The 14952-nt window shown below is 41.2% G+C and overlaps 1 protein-coding gene across 1 annotated transcript in view; it reads right to left on the bottom strand.

The window, feature by feature from the left end:
• The window catches only part of SLIT3 (slit guidance ligand 3), a 591933-nt gene that overhangs the window by 478660 nt on the left and 98321 nt on the right, over positions 1–14952 (bottom strand). The gene's annotated exons all lie outside the window — the stretch shown is intronic.

Raw genomic sequence — 14952 nt, 5'->3', positions numbered from 1 at the left:
TCATCATAATGTGCCCTCCTTAATGCCCATAACTGATTGATAGTGACGTTTTAACAATATTAATTCTTCCACTCCATAAACACAGAATATCTTTCCACTTATTTGCATCCTCAATTTCTTTCATTAATGTCTTGTAATTTTCAGTTAAAGGTCTTTCAATTAAATTTATTCCTAGGTATTTTATTCTTTTTAATGCAATGTAAATGGGACTATTTTCTTAATTTCTCTTTCTGATAGTTTGTTGTTAATGTATAAACAAGCAATAATTTTTTGTATATTGGCTTTGTATCCTGCAACTTTATTGAATTTGTTTATTTGTTCTAACAATTTTTGGTGAAGTCTTTAGGGTTTTCAATATAAAATACCATGTTGTTCATGAAGTGTCAGTTTCACTTCTTTCTTTCTTTCTGTTTAGATGACTTATTTCCTTTTCTTACCTAATTGCCGGAGCAATTAGGTAAGAGACAAGAGCAGGTATCCTTGTCTTATTCTTGATCAAAATTTCAGCTTTTTACCACGGAGTATGATGTTAGCTGTGGGCTTGTCATCAATGTCCTTTATTATGTTGAGGTACATTCCCTATATAACTGCTTTGTTGAGTTTTCATTATAAATGGCTGTTGAGTTTTGTCAAATGTTTTTTCCACATCTATTGAGATGATAATATGATTTTTATATTTTATTTTGTTGATGTGGTATATCACATTAGTTGACTTGTGGATGTTAACCATTCTTGCATCCTCAGAATAAATCTCATTTGATCATGGTCTATGATCCTGTCAATATATAGCTGAATTTGGTCTGCTAATATTTTGCTGAGGATTTTTGCATCTATGTCCATCAGGGATATTGTCTTATAATTTTCCTTTTTTGTAGTTTCCTTGCCTGATCTGGTATCAGGGTAATGCTGTCTTTGTATAATGAGTTTGAAAGCATTCCCTACTCTTCAACTTTTTTGGAGGAGTTTGTGGAGAGGTATAAAATCTCTGTATGGTAGAATTTACCAGTAAAGCTATCTGGTCCTAGACTTTTGTTTGCTGGGAGGTTCTTGATTATTGATTACTTGCTAGTAATCAGTCTAGTCAGATCTTTTTTCTTCATGATTTGATCCTGAAGTATTGTATATTTCAAGGAATTTATCTGTTTTATTCTAGGTTATTTAATTTGTTGGCATATAATTACTCATAACAGTTTCTTATGATTTTTTATATTTCTGTGATATCAGTAATACATCCTTTTTCATTCTGATTTTATTTATTGGAGCCCTACCTTTTTTTTTTCTTAGTGATTCTAGCTAAAGGTTTATCAATTTATTTATCTTTTCAAATAACCAACTCTTTGTTTCATTGATTCTATTGTCTTTTTAGTCTCTATTTGATTTATTTCTGCTCTGATTTTTATTACTTCCTTCTACTAATTTTGGCTTTCATTTGTTCCTCTTTTTCTGGTTCCTTTAGGTTTAAAGGATTGTTTATTTGAAATGTTTCTTTTTCCTTGAGTTTGGCCCATATCACTATGAACTTCCCTTATAGAATTGCTCTTGCTGCATATCTCATAGATTTTGGTATGTTGCATTCTCATTTTCATTTGTTTCAAGGTATTTTTAAATTTGCTCTTTGGTTTTTTTCATTGACACATTGGTTGTTCAGTAGAATATTGTTCAATCTCCCATAATTGTGATTTTTCCAGTCTTCTTTTTTTTGTGACTAATTTCTAGTTTCATACAATTGCGGTCTGAAAGGACACCTGATTCTAATTTTCCTATTTTTTTTTTTTAAGATTTATTTATTCATGAGAGACATAGAGAGAGAGAGAGGCAGAGACACAGGCAGAGGTATAAGCAGACTCAGTTGCAGGGAGCCTGATGCAGGACTTGATCCCAGGACCCTGGGATCATGCCTGAAGGCAGATGCTCATAAGTAATAGCTTTATAAATGATTAGTCTACTACTTTTACTACATGTTTATCTTTACCAGTGAGATTTTTGCTTCCATAATTTTTCTTGTTACTAATTAGTGCCCTTTCTTTTTGGCTTAAAACATAACTCCTTTAACATTTCTTGTAAGTCTGGTTTATTAATGGTGAATTCCTTTAGTTTTTTGCTTGTCTGGAAAACTCTCTCTCTCCTTTAATTCAGAATGATTACCTTGCTTAGTTGTGTATTCATAGTTAGAAGTATTTTGCCTTCAGTACTTTGAATATATCATGCTACTCCTTTATGGCTTGCAAAGTTTCTGCTGAAAACTCAGCTGATAGTCTTATGGGGGTTCCCTTGTGTGTAAGAAGTTGTTTTTCTCTTGCTGCTTTTAAGATTCTCTCTCCATCTTTATCTTTTATTTTTTTTAAGATTTTATTTACTTATTCATAAGAGACATAGGCAGAGAGAGAAGCAGGCTCCTTGTGGAGAGCTTATATGGGACTCGATCCCAAGACCCTGGGATCACAGTCTGAGCCAAAGGCCGACACTCAACCACTAAGCTATCTGGGCACCCCTATCTTTACCTTTTAATACTTGAATTATAATGTGCCTTGGTGTGGGTCTCTTTGGTTTTTCTCATTAGGAAGTCTCTGGGCTTCCTGCATCTGGATGTCTGTTTCCCTCCCTAGGTTAGGAAAGTTTCCAGCCATTATTTCTTCAAATAAGTTTAATGTCTCTTTATCTCTCTCTTCTCTTCCTAGGACCCTCTATTATGTGTACGTTGATCCACCTGATGTTGTACCATAGGCACCTTAAGCTGTCTTCACTTTTTATTTTTTTAAATTTTTAAAAAGATTTTATTTATTAAATCATGAGAGACACAGAGAGGCAGAGACATAGGCAGAGGGAGAAGCAGGTTCCCTGAGGGGAGCCTGATGCAGGACTTGATTCCAGGACCCTAGGATTACAACTTGAGTCAAAGGCAGAGGCTCAACCACTGAGCCACCCAGGTGCCCCCTATCTTCACTTTTTAGAATTCCTTTTTCTTTTTGTTGCTCTGTGTAAGTTCCACTGCCCTATCTTCCAGGTCACTTATTTGTTCTTTTGCTTCACTTGGTCTGCTGTTGAACCTCTCAGTGTAGTTTTTAGTTCAGGTATTATATTTTTCAACTCTGGGACTTTGGCTTGGTGCTTTCTTATACCTTCTATCTTTTTCTTAAAATTATCCCTGTGTTCATCCATTCTTGTCCTGAAACTGATGAACATCTTTTTTTTTTTTTTTCTTTTATCAAGTAAATTACTTATCTCCATTTCACTAAGAATTTTTCCTAGGGTTTTGTCTTGTTCTTTCATGTTGAACATATTCCTCTGTTTTCTTGTTTTGCTTGACTCTCTTGTGTTTATTTCTGTATATTGGGCAAAGAAGCCATCTTTCCTAGTTTTGAAAGAGTGGTCACAGGAAGCCTGGGGGTATGTCTTAGTCTGATGTCTGTGCAATGCCCTGGGCATGGTAGCTTTCTAAAAACTGATTCTTTGATGATCTCAGTTCTGTGGGGCCCAGAAATACAAGTACACCTGGCCAGAGCCAGGCAATCAAGGGGCATTCCCTGGGTGGAATGTGCACACCTGCCAGCTTTGAGGCCATAGGAGAGTGCCAGGCTGGAATGAGAGTGCCAGGCTGGAATGAGCCTGCCAAGTGAGTTTTGCAGGGTGGCGTTATGGGGCAACACTGAGCCAAAGCAAGTGGGCCCACCAGGTTTTTCAGGGCAGGGCTGTGAGGGCATGCTGCGCTGAGATGAGTTGACTTACCAGGTTTGGCATGGCTTCAGAAGAGCATAGGGATGGGACAAGCAGCACTAGCAAGGAGAGGCAAAGTGCAAAAATGGTGTCTGCCTGTGCCTCTGTCCCTAGAGAGTTCCAACAGACCTTTACTCCTCTGGCAGACCCTTTAAGCTTAGCCAATGAATCTCCTTCACATATAGTCTAGGCTCCTTTCAGCTTGCTACTTTTGAGTTGAATCCTGGGTGAGTGAATCTGTGTGTGAGCCCTTCAAGAATAGAGCCTCAGTCTCCTAGAACCCTTTAGGTCTCCTGGGTATAAGCCCCATTGGTTTTTAAAGCCAGATATTTTGAAGGCTCATTACTTCAGTGCAGGTCCCAATGATTGGGGTACCTAATGTGGGGTCTGAACACTTTGTTTCTTAAGAGATACATTCCATATTTGTGGGATCCCATACACTATTGTGTTGTCCCCCAGTAGGGGTGGGGGCTTTGATAAGACCACATATTTGCCTCTTCTAATCATCCCAGTCTGGCCATTTTATCCTTTGTTATGGAGGAGCTATTCAGCTAGTTTCCAGGTATTTTTTACAGAGAATTGTTCTATATGTAGCTATAGATTTGGCATGCCGATAGGAGGAGATAAATTCAGTGTCTTCCTATGCTATCATCTTGAACTGCCTCCTTGAACTTCTCTATTTCTATTTGGTTTACACTGTACTGTATTAGCATAGTTTTGCTGTTGTTAATACTGTGTAAACACTTTCATTACAATCTTCAATTTCCAGGAATGTGTAAATGGACTGCAAACCTTACAAATGAAAATTAATTTCATTGTATAGGATACTGAGTCCACAGGAAAGATAGAAGAAAGCCAAGGTTACAGACTTTTTTTTTTTTTTTGATAATTTGAAATTATAGTAGAATTTAGTACATCAAATTAAAACACCATTTGTCCCCTGGAAAGATTCCCAAATGTTGGTTGAAAATAAGGGATGATTAGGCTCTTTAGAAATGTTTCTGTTGATGCTGAATGTGGTTCAAGAACAAATAATTCAAGATTATTAGATGTGGGTACATTTGCATCATTCAGGCAATTGAAGAATGCTTGTTTGGGGTCTGCCCACGTCAAAGGCTTATATTTGTCTATATATAATGTGATATTTCCATGACATTCTCAATTCCCTTGAGAGTTTCTAACTCCAGATAAGGGGAACGAGAATCCTAGGGTGTGTACATAGGCTGGCCTCTGGTTCTCATTTTCAATAATGGGCTAAGTTGCCACTGAGAACATAGTCTTTATACAAGCACCCTTGGTGATGGCCACACAGCTCTGCTGAGGCTAGCTGACTTTACCACATGCCACAAGGTGCTGAGAGCAGCACATGGCATTGTATAGAGAGGTTCCAACTTTGCAGGTGGGTCCCAGCCAAGGAAGTCTGAGAAGGAGCCAGGTGGCAAGATGCCCATGCTCACACCCTCTGGGCTCAGATTAGATATGTCTGCATTCTATACTCAACATCCCAACAACGAGCACGTTGCATACACACACACACACACACACACACATACACACACACACACAGTAGGTGTTCAATGAATATTTTAGTTGTCCCTGGTTACACAGTTCTCTCCCTAGGAATTAGGCAGGAATGTCCCCAGTAGGAAATTGATTATGTGCCAGATATCAGCTGGGTGTTTGTTTTATTTTTCCACTTTCCTAACTCACTGTTTTCACATACAGCACAGAAAATGCACCGACATATGAAGGCTTCTGGCTGTATGTGCAAGGAGTGGAGCTCTTCTTGCTGTGAGCTATTTAATGCACCACCAGAACTAAAATTCAGGAGCTTTTCTGAAGCCCTTACACATAGAACCTTTTCTCTTTATATTTTTCCTTTTTCTGTAGCAATTCAGTTGGCCTCAGGGTTTCACCATTATCACAAGTGTCCAGTGTTGGTCTGACTTCCTTCAAGGGTGGCTTTTCTCACCCTAATCCACAGCATGACTCTAGAATGATTAACCCTTTGTACATATCTTCAGAGAGCCATACTGGATCCCCCACCAAGTAGACCAGCAAAAACCTTACCTTCAAACCAAAGAAAATACTAAATCCATGAAATCACTTAAGCCATCCTTCCAAAGAGAGGGAGAATCAAAATGTTTTATGCAGCAACCTATAAGAAACTCATTTTGTGGGATGTTTCACATTCCAGCCCATGGTTTATTCCCCCATATATCCCTGCCAGTAATATCAACCAGATGTGGCAAAGAAGTCTGTGCAGAATTGTAAAAATTACAAGCATATTCTGTAATTCCAAAGCATTGTAAAGTCACAGCTTGGGTTTTCTTTCTGAAAAAAAAAAAAAAAAAGAAAGAAAGAAACCACCAAAAAAGCTTTTCAAGCTGGCAGAATGTTCTCAGTAGAAGTATTACCTGATCACTTTAGAAAGTTCTTCTGTTGGCCCTAAGGGCCAAAGAGTTTTAAAATATAAAACCCAACTTTATCTTTGATACATTGTAGGGAATTTAGGAAGACCTACTCACACACATACATTGAAGTCTATAAATTTTCTGTTTTAATGTTTTAGGTGTTAATACTTTTGATCTCAGGTATGAGCATGTGCTCATCTACACTCATATAAGCACAGAAGTATGAAATGCTGAGCCTTGAAAGCTTCAGAGATCCACGATTGTTTTTTCTCTCTCTTTTGTAAGGCGTGTTTCAGCAAGAGGCACATGATAAGGTAGAAAACAATCCGTAGAACTGGAGGTCAGAAAGGCTTGGGTATATTCCTGGTGAGTTAGTCAAACTCTTAGGCTTCAGTTTCATCATCTGTGCAGGAGTCACAAAAATATCTACGTGACAGGAAAACTCAAGAAGACTGCATAGGCAAAGAGTGCCTAGTACATAGCAGATGTTCAAGAGATGCCTGGTTTTTTGCAGGCTCCCAAATCTATGAAGTAATAGGGTTTGTACTAGATCAGTGTTTCTCAAAGTATGCCTGCCTACAGGTAACATATCATACAGGGTGCCTATTCACAAGGTCAGAACCCTAGGTCCATTCCATATCTAATGAACCAGATGTCTTGGTAACATGGCCTAGGAATCGACATTTTAATCAACATCTCAAGGGATTTTTCCCCAAAAATGCTAAGTTTGAGAAGCAGTGAAACCTAGATCCTTGCTCACCAAATGTGGTCCTGGACCAGGAGCATTACCTGGAAGCTTGTTACAAATATAGACTCTTAGGTCCCACCCCAGACCTAGAGAATGAGAATCCATATTTTAACAAGATTCCCAGGTGTTCAGATGCACAGTGAACTTTGAAAAATTCTGGCCTATATAACTTATTCCTAACTCTAAAGTTCTACTATTTAAGGATCTACAAGACAATTCAAAGCATTAGCCTGTAATCAATTCTGTGGATAGACAACAGGCTTCTGTGCTCAGCTGGATAAAGCCTCAGTAGAGGAGAAAAGAAACCTTCCAGGCCTTCTTTCCTGGCTCTAGCTTAAAGCACTACAGAAAGATTGCAACTCATGCAAAACAGAAATCCCAAGAGTCACATAGCACCCACTGTAATCCATTATCTGTCCACATGCAGATTAAAGCTAAACCTGTCTTCAAGCACGAGATGAAACTTGCAGTTGATGAAGCACGCTGTAAAGCAAACAGAAGGCCAGGGCCTGGCTACAGTGATCAGGGAGTGGGGGAATGGAGAAGGAGGAGGGACCAGAGCTCCAGTTTGCAGGGATATTTTCCATGAGCTTTTGGTGGCTGTGTCCCTGGAAAAAGTGACCCCACGTCTGTGATGGTAAGGCTGGTCTGTCCCTAGTCTCTGAAGGCTGGGCTAGCACAGGGGTAACGGGTCTCTAGGATTTAGCTCTAGGCAGGCAGGCAGTTTCTGAAACCCCCACCATCCTGATGGATTGGTTTCCCCATTGTCCTATTATCATTTCACCACATCAGATAACAACTCTGCTGGAAAATTGAGTAGTATGGTTTTGTTTTCTCCACTGGTTTTTCACTTTTATAGCACTGTTTCACATCGATAGAGAGTTTTATGGAGACACATATTGCATGTAGTTATGTTTTCAAGTGTAGTGCAGAATTGGAAGACTAAGATGGCTGTGAAGGGACCTACGGACAGCAAAAGGTACTACTTAGAGGTATGGGACCCCCATCATTCAACAAGCCTGGGCCCATTTAAGGCTTCAAAGACAGAAAGGGACAAACATTAATTGAGCTTCTACAAGGTGCCTGGCACTTTAATTAGTTACTAACTTCTCGGGATCCCTGGGTGGCGCAGCGGTTTGGCGCCTGCCTTTGGCCCAGGGCACGATCCTGGAGACCCGGGATCGAATCCCACGTCGGGCTCCCGGTGCATGGAGCCTGCTTCTCCCTCTGCCTATGTCTCTGCCTCTCTCTCTCTCTCTCTCTGTGACTATCATAAATAAATAAGAATTAAAAAATAAAATCTTTAAAAAAAAATTAGTTACTAACTTCTCATAAATACAGTAAGAATATTGTGGTTAGGAATGTGGGCTTTGGAGTCAGGCAAGCTTGGGTTTGAATTTTGGCTCTGCAAGTTGCTGGCTCTGACCTTGGCAAGCTGTCCAAATCTCTAGAATCCTGTATCTTTATCTCTAAAATGGAAATGTTATAGTATCTGACCCCCTAAACTTGAGATTGAGTAAGAATTTATACATAAAAGCAGGTCATAAAGCACCTGATCCATGCAAATATGTAATATATACTTGGGAGCTATTATGGCTGGTGTCCCAACTCTCAGCCCCTGAATTCATATCTGAATCCCTTGGCTTCAGAATGTGACTGTATTTGGAAATCAGGTCTTTAGAGAGTGATTAAGTTAAAATGTACCCATTAGGATGGGTTCCTAACCCTCAGTCCTTATGAGAAGAGGAACAGACACTGGGGCTGAGAATGAACAGAGGGACAACCCTATGAAGAAGCACAAGAAGACCACCATCTCTAAGACAAGGAGAGAGGCCTCAGGAAACCAACCCTGCCAGCATCTTGATCTTCCAGGATCCAAACTGTGAGAAAATAAACCTCTGTTGTTTAAGCCAACAGATCTCTCCAATCTGAGATCCTTTGCTGCAGCAGCCCAAGGAAAGACAGGAGCTGTGACTATTACTCCTATTGCACAGCCAATAAATCTAAGATCAAGAAAGTTGAAACCATTTGCCCAGGGTCACCAGAGAGTAGGATCCAAACCCAGGTCTATACTGTTCCAAAGGCCATATTCTTTACTCTCATGCTGAGCTGCCTCAAAGAGACACTAGATCACCTTGCTGAATGTAGCTTCCTGTTTGGGAATATAGGGTATATACACACAAGGTGGTGACAAGAGAGGACAATGGTAAACAGGAAGGAAAGATCAAGTGAGGCGAAATGAGAGTTGGGAGGAGGGCTCCCTCACTGGAAATAAGTTCCCTGGAAACTGAAGTTTCATAGCCTTTAACTCTGGGACAGACGCTGATCCACTGTGACAACAGCCCAGTGACTTGGGGCTAGTTGGTTGGCCACACTTCATATTGTTTTTAATCATTTCAGGGATTAACCTTCTAAGTTTCTTTCAACTCCACAGACCCAACTGAGGGCAAGGGGGTTTAACCTCAGTGGCATTTTTGTTTTACATCTGTCAAATACCTTGAAAAACTGAGTGGGTAATAATGTGAGGCCTCTGTTCTGCTGCTATCACACTGTTTATTCAGCTACAGGTTTTAAACCACTACCAAATATTGAATGCACTCTTTGAACATGAATCCAGAACACAGGGGCCAAAAGGACCCCAGTGGTCTGCTCATCCTCATACGGGGAAGTCAAACTCTTAAAAATCAGTTGTGTGAACCATTGTATCCCTCGTCTCCTTAAAGCTCTCCAATTAGTAAAATACAGAGAACATTTTTTTTAAAAGATTTATTTATTTATTTATTTGAGATAGAGAAAGAAAGCATGAGTTGGGGGAAGGTCAGAGGAGGAGAGAGAGGATCTCAAGCAGACTCTGCACTGAGCATGGAGCCTCGTACGGGCCCCAATTTCACAACCATGAGATCATGACCTGAGTGAAGAACAAGAGTCAGACACTTAACCAACTGCACCCCCCAGGTGCCCTGGTAAAATGCAGAGGACTTTTTTTTTTTTCAGAGGACTTTTAATCACTGTTTTCACCTCATTTTCTGTTATTGTTTTTTTCTAATGATTTCTGGCAGCATTGATACTTTAACCTCTAAATAACCAGAACTTCTTTGCTCCCCCTCCCATGTCTAAGAGAGAAAGCTGGAAGGGGATACAAAAAGAAGGAGAAATTAATAACCTATAAGCCATGTAGCGACTGTATTCCATCCCATTGTTTCTAGATGAGACAACGAAGGCCTAGAGTGGGGAAGTAACATGTCTAAGGCCACAGAGCTTGTAGGTGGTAGAGCCAGTCTGAGGACTGGGATCTTCTCACTCCAAGCTACAGTGTTTCCTCACCCTCATCTCTTTGCCAGGTGCTGAAGTATTGACATCACAGATGCCAAAGCCCTGGCATATGCACTGCTCACACCAGTCAGCTAGCAGAGTTGACCAGAGCCGTCTTTCATTGAGTGCTTGCTATATGCTATAATCAAAGCTGAAGGCTGTGCATGGGTTACTTTCATTTATCCTCAAAATGATGTAGACAAGTACATTCTCTTGTTTATCTTACTGATGAAGAACCTGAGACCCACAGATGTTAAGTGACTTGTCCACAGTCTCATAACCCTTTAACCCCTTCATGGTACTGCCAGCCCCTAGGCTCAGTTCTGGGTCACGAACTGTGGGGAACTTAGGAAGAGCAGAAACACAGTTCTGACACTTGAGAACCTTGTGATCTATGTCAAGATGGGGGTGGAGAAGCTAATATTTATTCAGTGCCCAGGTCATGACAGAGACCTTGCTGTCTATTTAGAGACCAGTGTGATATTGCCTAAACCTCAGGGCACTTCCAAGCTCTAGGATGCTCTGCTTGTACTCTATGTGCTTGAAAACAGGGGAAGAGGACAGATACACCACTAATATACATATGGATCAATGAATCGATGGTGCTGGGGGGATGGGGTTGGCATGACCAGCAAAGCACTGACACATGCACTTGGATTTATGACAGGTCCATCAGCAATCCTTTTTATCCTCACTTCAGGTCTCCACAATAGCTAGCTTGGCATGGTAGATAGAAAATTAAAGGACTCTGCAATGACACAGATATACATTCAAATCCCAGTTCCATTGTATCTTGGTTATACAGCTATGGGGTAAGTTAGAGAACCCTTCTAAGCTTCAGAAATAGATTTGATAATGATTCCCTCCACAGTATTGGTGTAAAGGTTAAATCCAAGCATTAAGGCACAGTCCCCAGGGTAGTGGTACTTCTTAGAAATGTGGGCCATAAGGGCATAATTTAAACTCAGTTTTAGTTTCCTTTACTCTAAAATGGGAGTGTTGAGGAAGGGAGCTAACTATAGTAGAGAAAAGCTCAGACTCCAGATTCAGATTATCCAAATTTGAATTCTGGTTCTGTTACCAGTAGTTGTCTAACATTGAGCAAGTCCTTAACCTCTTTGAATCTCAGTTTCACATATATAGAACAGTTGTAGTCATAGCACCTACCCCACAGGGCTGGTAGGAGTATCAAAGAGTTACACATAAAGTGCTCAAAACAGCACCTGCCAGTCATTGGGTTTGCTCTTGTTATTACCTTGAAGTGTTACTGAGGATCCAAAGTGTTCAATTAAAGCACAGCAATCTGCACAAAGTACATGCTCAATAAACTTGCAGACATCTGTTGTTTTCAAGTTTGGCATCACTTCCCCCACATCTTCTGATAACAGAATTATTCTTTCTTTTGGGAAACCCATACTCCATCCACAAACAAGTGGAATGAACCCATGACCCAAACTTGATCAGTCAGAGGACATCACCTCACTGACGACAGACATATGTGCTCAGACAGAGACGTGACCAAGCTAAGCAATCTACCACTGGTTCTTTCCTGCAGAACTGTTAATTCTACCCAGACTGCCAGATTAGTACCCCCAGAGTCTTCTGCTTTTGCCCACCATCATGTGCACTGTTATACAGGATGGAGGGAGTGAAATGAAGTCCCAATGACATCACCAAGCCCCTGGATCCAGTTCCTAAAGCCATCCATAACTATTTTTGGACTTTCCAGACATATAAACAAATATATTTCCTTTTTGGATTAAACTAACTTTAGTCATATTTCTGTCACTCACTGGTTAGTAGTGTTATTATAATAGCAGGCTTTCAATAAATATTATTTCCCTTTCCTATCACTCCTCAAAACATCTTATTACACATGTCCATAGCCTTTCCAAAGGTATTCTTTGGATAATCACTGAGCATTAAGCAGTTTTTGTCTACAGATCTAGTAAGAAAGGAAAAGGCGTGTCCAGAATTGCTACTTATCCCACATGGCATACTATGGAGTAGACAGCCACACAGTACCCACATTTAGCATTCCCTGGAAAATGGCTCACTGTGTCTACTGAGATGCAATGCTCTTTTAAAACAGAGCTAGTGGCATATGTATACACATTCATGATTGCACATTTATTGATTTCTAATTTGTACCCTGCTTACTTCCAAAAAGGCCCTGGAGTGGCTGACAAAATAAGACAAAGACACAATAGGGTCATTAAGAAAAATCAAAGATCAAGCCCAGAGAGAAAAAAAGGGATTGCTGATTATAGCCAAAACCTGGGTTAATATAGTTGCTTCAATAAAAAAAAATTATATTTAGCTCTCAGCTTTTTGGCAGCCATTCAGAATGTGTCATGATGAGACACAGAGAGAAGTGGGCATCCTGCATGTCTGCAGCTGAAAAACCAGCAGAGGCCAGGCTGGAACAAGCACAGTAGAAGAGCCTATTGAATGAATGAATGAGTGAATGAACGAATGAATGAATGGGGGATAAAAGAATCAAAGCCTGAGGGCACTGTTTGTATACCCAGGCCTATATCCTTCACTTATTCATCTACCCATTCACTGAGAGCTGATGTGTGCCAGTCTCTGTGTCTGGCTAGGACCTGGAGAGGGACAGACACCAAAATGAATGGAATGTCATCCCTGCCTTTCCAGCCACAGCTCTTGGCTTGAAGTAAAAGCTCAGGGACATCCACTTCAGGGCTCACAGCAACTCCCAGTTTCTTCCTGCATCCCAGAGAAAGAGACAAAAGAGTGAGGCTGACACGATGGGAAGTGTAGGCGTAGTCGTAGTTATCTTGGTGATTATACTCACACCGCACTGTGAACCCTAGAAAACACACACACGATCTCGTCTGATACTCATATCTTGTCTGATACTCATAGCTCCTCAGCAAGAAAGATAAAAGGGGGGTGGGGTCTGCCTTTTACTGATGAGGCTATTCAGGCACAGAAGGGAAAGTGACTCCCCCAATCTCTCTCACAGTTAGAAAGTGACAGGATATCATCCTGAGGTTTCCCATGTCCTGGGCTGTCTGCCTGGACCTGGCACCCAGCATCTTCCTGCCTGAAATTCCTCCTCTGCTGGGATCAAGAGCAGCCTTGCACAAAATGAGCATCACTTTGATGGCCATGGGGAGCAGCTGTGAAGTCATGTTCTGTGAGCAAGAACCAGCCTGCCTGATGTCCTGCAATAAGCAAAACACTCAGACCCCACCTGCTCAAAGCTTTCCAGCAGCCCCAGCCTCACAGACACTTTCTGTTTGCCCGAGAAACACTTTCTCAGGCAAACAGAAAGTGATGCTGAGATTCCAGATGAAGAGCATACAGCCAGCATTATTTAGGATCAGGTCAAAAGATGCAATGTAGTGCTGGGTGGAGAGACAGCTATTAAGTGAACATGTAAGGGGAGAACTATACAGGAAGAGGAAATTAAAAACCAGGTTGTTTGCCTGCATGCCCATTTAGTATTGCTTATCCAGCTCGGCTAGACACTCAGGCCACTGAATGTCACTTTATCTACCCTCACTCCCATCAAAGTAGATTCAGAGAGGAAGGGTGGAAAGGGAGGCATGTGCTTGTCCATGCCGAGCAAAGCAGCCAGGTGGACTGAGCCAGAGAAATGTAGTACACAGCTCGAGGAGACCTTGACAAGGTATAAGTGAGTCCTAGAGAAGGCGAGCAGGCCTGTTGTACCACTTAAACACTAGGCAACCCTTGCCATTCTTGTTCCAACAAAGCGCCCTTTAAAATACACTCATGTAAAAAAAAAAAATAAAATAAAATAAAATACACTCATGTATATGGTCTCTTCCTGGATGTGTACACACAGACATAGATATAGATACAGATTCCTAATTCAGAACTTATTCTTAAGTGCACACACTGACATGTGTTTTGTATTTCCCAACGTATCCTGGAGCCTACATGCATTGTTTGACGGCATAAATAGGTATTAAACACAACCACCGGGAATGTGAATGGTGGCCGCAAGTTTGGAGTCTCCCCAGTAATGTTAGAGTCTTCCCAGCCAGGCTGTAAATCTCACTGCTTGACTACTAAGCAGCCAGACATTGTCACTCCATTCAGAAAATCAAGGCTTGGGCCAAGCCAGTTCAGCCCACAAGCTACAAGAGTCACTGCCAGCATGACTTGTAGGTCCACAATCATGGAGCCATTCGCGATCAGTTAACTAGCAGTTGCCCAACACCCACAGTATGTGAACCACAATCTCCATTCTGACATGCATCTCAAGCTCCTAAGCCTCCACACTCTCACACTGGGTAAACACACAGATGCTTCTCCAATCTTCCCTCTGCATTATATCCTGGAGCATTCCAGAAGATAAAGCAAAATTCAAGGTGCTTCTTCCCTTTTCCCACAAAACCACAGATCTCCAGACGGGTTCCCAGACTGGTGGTCAAAGGGCAGGAGATATTCTAGTCCACAGGGTGGTGAGGGTGAAATGTTCAGTCCCACCCAATGCCCTCTGAAACCACTGGTGTCTCCTGTAAATAAACCTACCTCAAATCCCATCCTTAGGGTATTTCCCTGACATAAGGTCAGACCCATGTTAAATGGCAGCGTGTCTTTCCTTGCAAAGAAGTGATCTACTACCATAAGTCATTAGCTCTCATTGACCACTTAAGCCACTGATCTCTGAAGACAGGGAGCACAAATTGGGGTGTGGAGGGGCAAGTGGGGGCCACACTATGTTGAAGCCCAGCCCCAAGTCTTCATGCACATAGCCTAAGTGTCAAG

This window comes from Canis lupus, chromosome 4 (assembly GCF_011100685.1).
Source record: "Canis lupus familiaris isolate Mischka breed German Shepherd chromosome 4, alternate assembly UU_Cfam_GSD_1.0, whole genome shotgun sequence".
Classification (NCBI taxonomy): Eukaryota; Metazoa; Chordata; class Mammalia; order Carnivora; family Canidae; genus Canis; species Canis lupus.
Note: the sequence above shows the minus strand (reverse complement) of the source record. Positions and strands in the feature narration are given on the sequence as shown.